Raw genomic sequence first — 9,734 nt, 5'->3', positions numbered from 1 at the left:
GGAGAAGAAAAACCCATGCCAAGAAATCGCTCCATATCCGGGGACATACCCCGTAAGATTTTAAGCACATAAATTTTCCATAGATCATAATTTGTGCCATCAAATATAAACAAGTTATTGTGCGCTAATCCCCTAACCGACATCTTTACTCTCAAGGTGGTGAAGCCTAAGAATGAGAGACCTTGCTCTGATACCAATTGAAAGGACACGGATGTCGCCTAGAGGGGGGGGGGTAAATAGGCGATTTAAAACTTTTACGAGATGGGCTTAACAAATGCGGAATAAAACTAGCGTTTACTTTGTCAGGCCCAAAGCCTATATACTATGGTTCACCTATGTGCACCAACAACTTATTCTAAGCAAGAGTTCACCTATGTGCACCAACAACTTATGCTAAGCAATACAAGCTAGTATGTGATAGCAAGATATATATAACTTCAAGCACGATGGCTATCACAAGGTAAAGTGCATAAGTAAAGAGCTCGGGTATAGAGATAACCGAGGCACACGGGAGACGAAGATTTATCCCGAAGTTCACACTCTTGCGAGTGCTAATCTCCGTTGGAGAGGTGCGGTGGCTTAGTGCTCCCGAACGCCACAAGAGGCTCACCTTGAGGTGTGGTTGCTCGATGCACACCAACGCCACAAAGGCCTCACCCCAAGATGCGGTACTCACACCACACACCGAACGCCACGAAGGCGCCTCACCTAAATCTCCGGTGACCCTCGCCACAAAGGCCTAGGTCACGGTTCCACTAAGGGATTTCCTTCGAGGCGGAAACCGGGCCTTACACAAAGCTTGGGGCACGCATCCACAACTTAATTGGAGGCTCCCAAGAAATCGCCACAAAGGCCTCAAATCCGTCTAGGGTTCCAAGAACCCAAGAGTAACAACTTTCTTGCTTCCACTTCCACGAATCACCGTGGAGAACTCAAACCGATGCACCAAATGCAATGGCAAGAACACCACAAAGATGCTCAAGTACTTCTCTCTCAAATTCCAACAAAGCTACAAAAGCTATTGGGGGAATAAGAGAGGAAGAACAAATAGGAGGAGGAACACCAAATTTCTCCAAGATCTAGATCTAATGGATTCCCCTCACAAAGAGAGGGATTTGATTGGTGAAGATGTAGATCTAGATCTCCTCTATCTTTCTCTCAAATAGATGCAAGATTCATGGGAGGGAGAGGGAGATAGCAAGCTCAAAGAAGGTCAACAATGGGGGCAAAAACGAGCTCAAACGGATGGGGAACTTTGGGGAAGAAGACCCCCTTAAATAGGGCAAGAGAAATCTGCCCGTTATGCACAAAACTCGTCAAAACCGGAACTTCCGGTCATTTGGGGCGGAACTTCCGCCCCCCGGAAGTTCCGGCCAACTTCCGGGTGAAGTAGGGCGCCCCCGGAATGCTCCCGGTATGTTTTCTGCGTGCAGATTCGTCATTTCCGGAAGTTCACCGGAAGTAGGGCGGAAGTTCCGGCCACCGGAACTTCCGGTCATTTGGGACGGAACTTCCGGCCCACTTCCCGCCAAAAAACGGCTTCACGGAAACTTGAATAACTTTTGCATCCGGACTCCGATTTTGATGATCTTGGGCTCGTTTCAAAGCTAGTAACAAGCTCTACAAGATCATGCAGGGAACCATCATAGTCCAATAAGGTAGGATATAAATAAGTGATGAAAGGTTTGACCTATCTAAAAAAGACATGCCGGTAAAACCTCCAACCTCGAAAATGCAACAACTTGAGTTAGGAAACTCGGATTTGGGTGAAACCAATTTTGTTGTAAAGAAGATGAAAAGAGCTACCCCACAAAGAGTGAAAAGCTTAAGAACAAGTGGGTTAGGTTTTTCTATGTTTTTAGAGTGAAACCTCTCAATACGAGAAACCGAGAAAAACTCCAATATCGAAAACGCAACAAGTGATTCATGTGGAATCCGTTTTCGATGAACTAGAGCTTGTCATGAGAATAAGCACAAGCTCTAAAACACCATATGGATAAGATACAAATAATAACCAAGAAGGATGATGCAAGGATGCAAAGGTTTGAGCTCTCCGAAGGATACGATCGAGTTACTCACTCGAGAGCCCTCTTGATAGTACGGCAACTAAACTATAAACCGGTCTCCAACTATACTATGAGACCGGTGAGAAAGAAACCCTATCAAGAGCAAACCTTATACTTGCGCATTCCACTTGAGCTTGATGACGACGATCTTGACCTCAACAAGATGGAACGCCTTTCTTTCTTGTGCTTGCTTGACGAAGTCTTGTAGATTGCTCCCCCATAAACCACCATGGGAGAGCTACTTCTTCGGCGCATCTTCACATAACCATGACCACCATGTGGATTGCTCCCCCATAATCCACCATGGGAGAGCTTCTTCTTCGGCGCATCTTCACATATCCATGATCACCATATGGATGGCAAGACTCAAGCAAAGGATCTCTTCGAGATGGCTCATCTTGAACTTGCACTTCATTTCTTCATTCTTCATCATGTTGATGTCTTGAAGTAACTTGAGGGCTCACTTCATCTTCATCTTCAAGACATACTTGACACTTGATATCCTTCATCAATTTCTTCTTATTGCAACCTTGAAGCCAACATATGGTTCAAGAATTGCCTATGGACAACTCCTACAAATATAACTCAATGCAAACATTAGTCCATAGGGATTGTCATTAATTACCAAAACCACACATGGGGGCTCCATGCACTTTCAAACGGGCTGATAGGACAAAAGATGTCGTGCAAGTTTCTCATTGCGAGCACGCATAACTAAATAGGAACTCACGCCAATGGTTATCTTATATTAGGATGCTTTTATCATTATTACTTGCAATGCCCACGTATTACTTATTATATGAACTATCTCATTCATGCAGCGCCCGTTCATCCATCCATGTGCCTACAGTATTTTAATCATGTTGTCTACCGCAATCATCGTTACTGCTGTTTTCCTTTCATTACTGTTGTTACTTCACTACTACCACTGCCATAAAACTGTTACTACTGATAAACTGTTGCGAGCAAGTATATTTCTAGGTGCAGGTGAATTGACAACTCATCTATTAAAGCTTATAAATATTCTTTGGCTCCCCTTGTGTCGAATAAATAAATTTGGGTTTTACTTTCCTCGAAGACTGTTGTGATCCCCTATACTTGTGGATCATCAAGACTATTTTCTGGCGCCGCTGCTGGGGAGCATAGCTTTATTTACAAGCCCACTTGAAGGTGATATTGTTCGCTGCAATTTATTTATTATGGAGAAATCTCCTGAATCGAAGTTCCCTATATTGCCATCCACTACAAGAAGAGGTACAACTCTGAACACCTCTGTTGCTCTTGATTCACCATCTGTTATGAGTAAGCTTCTTACTCTACCACATGCTGCTACTTCTGCTGAATCTGATAATGCTCCTAATGATTTTGACGATGCTTCTACTGTGCTTGATAAGAGTGGTTCATTAGATCCTTTCCTAGATACTACAATTGCTAGAGCTAAACAAATTGAAAATGCTGAAAATATTATTACACATGTTAGTTCACCTGAAGCTAGGGGGATCCTAGTTATGATCTTGATAAAACTTATATTGAACTTGATGATGACTTCATTGAAGAATGTCATGCTACTAGAGATGCAAGTGCTATTAAAAGTCTTCTTGCAAGACGAGTTGTTAGATATAATTTGTCTCCCGATTCTAAGTTTACCACATCTCCCATAAATATTAGAGATACGGATTATGATTTCTCTCTAGATTTACCTTATATATCTATTGTTGAGAAAGAACCTTTCTGTGGTACTGAAAATCAAAGTTCTATGAAACATATGAATGAACTCTCTACTTTGAGCAATTTATTCTCCGATGATATTAAGATACACACTTACTTTGTCACTAAAATTTTCCCTTTCTCTCTGAAAGGAGCAGCTAAAATTTGGTATGATAATTTGTCTCCTGGATCTATTGATAGTCCTGTTGGTTTGGTTAATGCCTTCTTTCAGAAATATTTCCCAGCTAGTGCTTAACATGCTGCTTTGCAGAAAATCTTTGACTTTGTGCAGGTAGAAGGAGAGAAATTGCCTGAATATTGGGCAAGATTTTGTTTCTTTAATTAGAGCACTACCTAAACATCCATTAGCTAAAAATAAACTCCTTGATATGTTTTATAATGGACTAACTGTTGAATCTAGGACATACCTACATAGTTGTGCTGGTTATGTTTTTAGGAAAAGAACTCATGCTGAAGCTGAGAAATTATTGGCCAAAATAAGCAAAAATTATGATGATTGGACTACACCTGAGCCAACACCAACAGCGAAGAAAAGGGAATGATTGAACTAAATGATGAAGTGATGAGGGAAGCCAAGAAATCTCGTAAGGAGAAGGGTATTAAATCTGAAGATGTGAAGAATCTACCACTTATAGAAGAATTATGTAAGAAATCCCTCGTTCTCCCACTATTGAGGTACACTCTCTCCAACATTTTGATAGTAGAGATATTTCCTACTCCAAACCTCTTGATCAATGCTTAGATGAATTTGATAAATATATTGTTAAGCAAGATAATTTTACTAAGAGAGTGGAAAATCACCTAATGGAAAATTCTAGAGCTATCAACAATTTGCATGATATTGTGGAAAGAACCTCTAATGATGTTAAAATGCTTGTTAAACATTTCCATATGGTTCAAACTCAAATTGATTAGCTCACTAAAGTGCAAAAAGATATGCTAATTAATGCTTCTAGGAAAAAACATGGTTGTGAAATAAGAACTACAAGTGGTATTTCTACTTAGGATCCTTTATATCATGAAGGAAATCCAAAGATAATTGAACAAGATTCTCAACAAGCTAATGATACTAGGACTAAGTCTAAGAAAAAGAAGAAGAAACATAAAAATGTTGTAGAATCCTCTGAACCTGCTAAAGATCCTAATAGTATATATCTATCTCTGATGCTGAAATTGAAAATGGTAATGATAAAAATGATGCTTCCGATAAAGAGAAAATTGAAGAGGAACCTGAAAAGCATACTAAAAATACAAAATACACTAAGGAAGATTTCATTGCTACTAAACATGGTAGTGAGAGAGAACCTTGGGTGCAAAAACCAATGCCTTTTCCTGATAAGAAACACAAATCAAAGGAAGAGGAACACTATAAAAAGTTCTGTGAATGGATGAAACCTTTGTTGTTGCAATTTCCTTGGACTGATGCTATTAAATTGCCTCCTTATTCAAAGTATATGAAAGATATTGTCTCTAATAAAAGGAAGATTCCAAATGAGGAAATCTCCACTATGCTCACTAATTATTCTTTTAAAGGCAAGGTTCCAAAGAAGCTTGGTGATCCAGGTACACCCACCATTCCGTGCTCCATCAAAAATAATTAGGTTAGAACTGCTTTGTGTGATTTGGGAGTAGGAGTTAGTGTTATGCCTTTTTCTCTCTATAAGAGACTTGATCTAGAAAAATTAATACCAACTGATATATCCTTGCAAATGGCTGATAAATCTACTACTATTCATGTTGGTATATGTGAGGATGTTCCTGTTCAAGTTGCTCATAATTGTATGATATTGACTGACTTTGTTGTGCTGGAAATACCTAAAGTTGATAATATGTCTATTATTCTTGGGAGACCTTTTCTTAACACTGCAGGGGCTATTATTGATTGCAACCAAGGAAAAGTAACTTTCGATGTTGATGACAAAGAGCACACGGTTTATTTTCCCAAGAAAATTGATAGAAAATATTGTCTAAATTCTGTTATTAATATTGAGACCATCTAAATTGGGAAATTTCATTTTCCTTTGCCAATGCCAAAGAAACATAATGATATTGTCATGATTGGGACTATGCCTATCAAGATTGAGGTAACATAATCATAATGTGAAACGCAAAGTTTTGTTTCATATAAAATTGTTATGCTAACAAGACTTGATCAACCTTGTTAACAAAGTAATTTTGAATGAATGAAACTATGCTCTCACCTATGTACCCATTATTAATTTCATATTATAATGTCTTAGAGTTGCTGTAGATTTGGTTTTGAATTTTTTTCATCATTCCATAATTATTGTCCTATGTTAGAATCATTATTCAAATTCTGAAAATTGCCCAAAAATAATTTTTCTTGAAATATTCTAGAAAATATCTACAAAATTTTTACGCATGAAAAGGGGAAGAGAGGCACCTGGGGCAGCCCAGGGGGATCCACTGGCTGACCACACCATGTGGTGGCGCGGGGCACACCCTGGCCGTGCTAAGGCCAGGTGTGGGGACCCCTGGCCCTCCACTTGCTCTCCCCTCTACCATTCCACTCTCTCTCTCAAACCCGTGTTCTTGCTGTTCTTGCTCGTGAATTTTTTATCTCCTTGCTCAGCCCATATTTCCTGCTGAAATTTGGAGCATTTTCTCTGGTATGTGACTCCTCCGATTATCCAAGTAGAATTTTGTTTGGTGGAGTATATCTTGAGTATTTTGCTTCTGTAGATGACATGTTAAGTGAGCTTGCATGCTTGTATTATGCTTAGATAATTTGTTTTGATGCATGTTTAGTCCCCTTACAAGTCTCCATAGTGTTCTCCTATATTTGTTTGTCTTAAAATCACTTTTTATGAGGTTTGTTAAAAATTTCAGAAAAGAAGGATGGACAACCACACCTATGGAGAAATCTTTGAGAGAGAAGCACCAAGGGCAAGAAGGTCTTCAAGATCATCTACTCAATTTATGTAATCCAATAATGAAGATCTTATTGCACCGAACATTGGTGAGAGGGATGATGGACAAGCACATCCATCCACTTTACGTTGTGCTAACTTCATGATAGATGCAGGGATCTACGAGAATTTCTTGCTCCTTGTTGACAGGGTTGGCTTGACTACTTACATGAACGATGAGAGTGAACAATATGCTTTGCTCACTAAGACCTTTGTTGAGAGTTTTTTCCTTCCATAACACTGCCTACAAGCCATATGTTGCATTTAAAATCTATGATATGTCTGTTACTTTGCCCTTGTCGAGGTTTTGTGATGTCATAGATATTTCTATGTTTGGGTCAACAAAGAGGATCAAAGACACTCCTGCTGATTTGTTGGAGCTCTACCGAGGGGTGACAAATGATAACGACCAGAGAGCCCATCGTGGCAAGATAAGGAACATTCAACTCCCGGCTATTCGATACTTTACTTATTACCTTGCCACTAGTATTCTTGGTAGGAAAAACACTAGCAATATTTCTAACTATCACTTGGCTTTTCTAGTTACTGCACTCAATAACAGTACTAAGTACAATCTTGGTGCTCTTATGGCTCGTCGCTTATCTGCTAGAGGACCCATCTATGGGAGAATTATTGTTGCACGTATTATATATGCTTTGGATCTTCATGTTGATCCAAATGATGTGTTGTTGGCACAGAGACTTGATCTTGATACTATGAAATACCATCAATTTGTTACCGCTAACTCTTGTGCAGGAGGTCTGGTATATAGAATGTTATTTACTGATGGAGATGAAAGGGAGGTTTCCCTGCCACAACCTGGTTTGTTTAGTGTTCACAGGTAGCCATGGTTGCGTTCGAAGGAGGAGTTGTACGAGCAACTGCGTCTACTTGGATTCCATGGGCATCACCAGGAAGAGGAGGCGACCACTGATGACTACACCACACACTACGCCGGGGCGTCCTCGAGTTCATATCAGGACGATGGTGCTTCTTCGTCATATTATGGAGGCAGCACCTCTTGACTCGCCTGTGATTGATCTCCACTTAGGCCAAAACCCTAAACTTGGGGGGAGGAATACCGACATCTCACTCATCTATACATCATATTCCGTCGAAACTTTGTATATCCATGTTTCGCTTTTTTTTGTTCTTATTTAGTTTATTTCTGTAATTTCTATTTTATTGAATCTTCAAAGTTGTTAATACTGTAATAACCTCTCCTTAGCTTATTTATTTCGTTTTTATACCAAGGATATGCTCTAATAGAAAGGAGGTAAGAATTGGGGAAGTTGCTGTCCAAAAACAGATTCTATGTTGTCACCGTAAAAATTCGTATTCCCAACCAGAGCGGAATTTTGAGCTACCAATGTTTGAGCATATGCCCCAGGTTGTTATCTAACTTTCGTTAGTTGAGAACTTTTCTATTTGAGCTACAGAACATTTTCAAAAAAATGATCTTTGCCTGATGTTTTGTGTTGGCATATTCCTGCCACTAGTTGCATTTGCGTATCTATGTTAGTTTTCTTTCTTTTGTTGTTCTTGCTTTTGTTTCTAATTTTCAAGACACAAAAATACCAAAAATATTTCTGTTGTTTCTCTTCATTTGCTTCTTTAGATTGTTTCATTTTCTCTTTATGGTTTGCTATTCGAAAATCCAAAAAGTTTTTGCTTTGTGTGTTGATTAAAAAATTGAAAACCTAAAAATATTTGTTCTTCTTCATTGGTTTTGTAAAGTTACTGCAGAGTTTAAAGGTCTTCCGTGACTTAATTGGATCTTGATTATCATTTTATATTATTCAATCCACACAAGTGAAGAGCAATAATGACGGTCACGACAATTCAAGATGTGGTGAGAGGCTGGTATGAACTCTATTTGTTTTCGTTTTTGTACATATACTCATTTATGTGGACATGCTTAGTTTGTTTAGTTTTTTTTGTGTAAGGTGTATGCTACTTAATGATGCTTAGTAGTTTATGCTCTCTCATGATTGGTTCCAATTTACTGATAGTAGGTAACATGTTATATAGATGTTTGCCTGCATTGATTTATTCATATAATGGTATGACATTGTGGTATCCTTCTCTGAATGCTTCATTTGAATCGACTTGGCACACGCTCAAGCATTCATAAGACTAAATAAAATTCATTTACGTCTTGATGATTTATCTTCCCTCGGAGTTCTTGTATTACTTTTATGCTTCCGTTAATTTCTTCCATCGCAAGCATGATTACGACATTTACTGCTTTCTTGATTGTCGCTTCCCAGTCTAATGGTAGCCTTCACTTGTACTGAGTATGATCTCTACTCGTGCATCCAACCACCAAAAACTAAGGTGCCAATTGTGTCCACCATACATACCTATATGTGGTATTTCACTGCCACTCCAAAGTGAATTGCTTGTGTGCTACCTTTAAACCTTTAAAAATACCACCTGTTTTGTGTTTTATTTTAGCTCATGAGGAAGTATTGAGTGCTTTATTGTCCTTTCATGACTTCATACCGTGACTAGCATGCATAATGTGCTGGTCCATAATATTACAAAAAGAGCAAGGCAACCGGGTGCCCATCCCAAATAATATAATAAAATGAACAAATAAACAAACACTGCATGCTCCACATATTATGTACTGGAGAGATCCTAAATAATGGTGTGCATTGGAGAACTACATGGAAGCCGCTCTTGAGGTCACTATATGAAGGGATGATAAATCACTTAATGCCAGCCGTTGACATAGACATGCATGCTTCTAAAAATATATATTTTCAGCACTCCTATTGCATTTGAAATAAAAAGCACTAGCACATGAGTAATCTTGCTTCCCTCTGCGTAGGGCCAATCTTTTACTTCTTATGTTGAGTCACCATCCTTTCTTTGAGCACCTTCTCGAAAGCATAGCTGTCATTCTTAGTGTAATATGCTTGTCCCAGAATAAGATTAATTGTGGTATAACTGTGATGCTTGAATCTTTCGATATTTTTAATTCTAGTCTTCTCTTGAAATTCAG

At 38.9% G+C, this 9,734-nt stretch overlaps 1 pseudogene; it reads left to right on the top strand.

The window, feature by feature from the left end:
* Positions 1 to 3,364: 3,364 nt before the first annotated feature.
* LOC127338827 (flavonol 3-sulfotransferase-like) overlaps positions 3,365 to 9,734 on the top strand; it is a 28,482-nt pseudogene continuing 22,112 nt past the window's right edge.

The sequence above is a fragment of the Lolium perenne genome, chromosome 3 (genome assembly GCF_019359855.2).
Source record: "Lolium perenne isolate Kyuss_39 chromosome 3, Kyuss_2.0, whole genome shotgun sequence".
In the NCBI taxonomy this organism is placed as follows: domain Eukaryota; kingdom Viridiplantae; phylum Streptophyta; class Magnoliopsida; order Poales; family Poaceae; genus Lolium; species Lolium perenne.
Note: the sequence above shows the minus strand (reverse complement) of the source record. Positions and strands in the feature narration are given on the sequence as shown.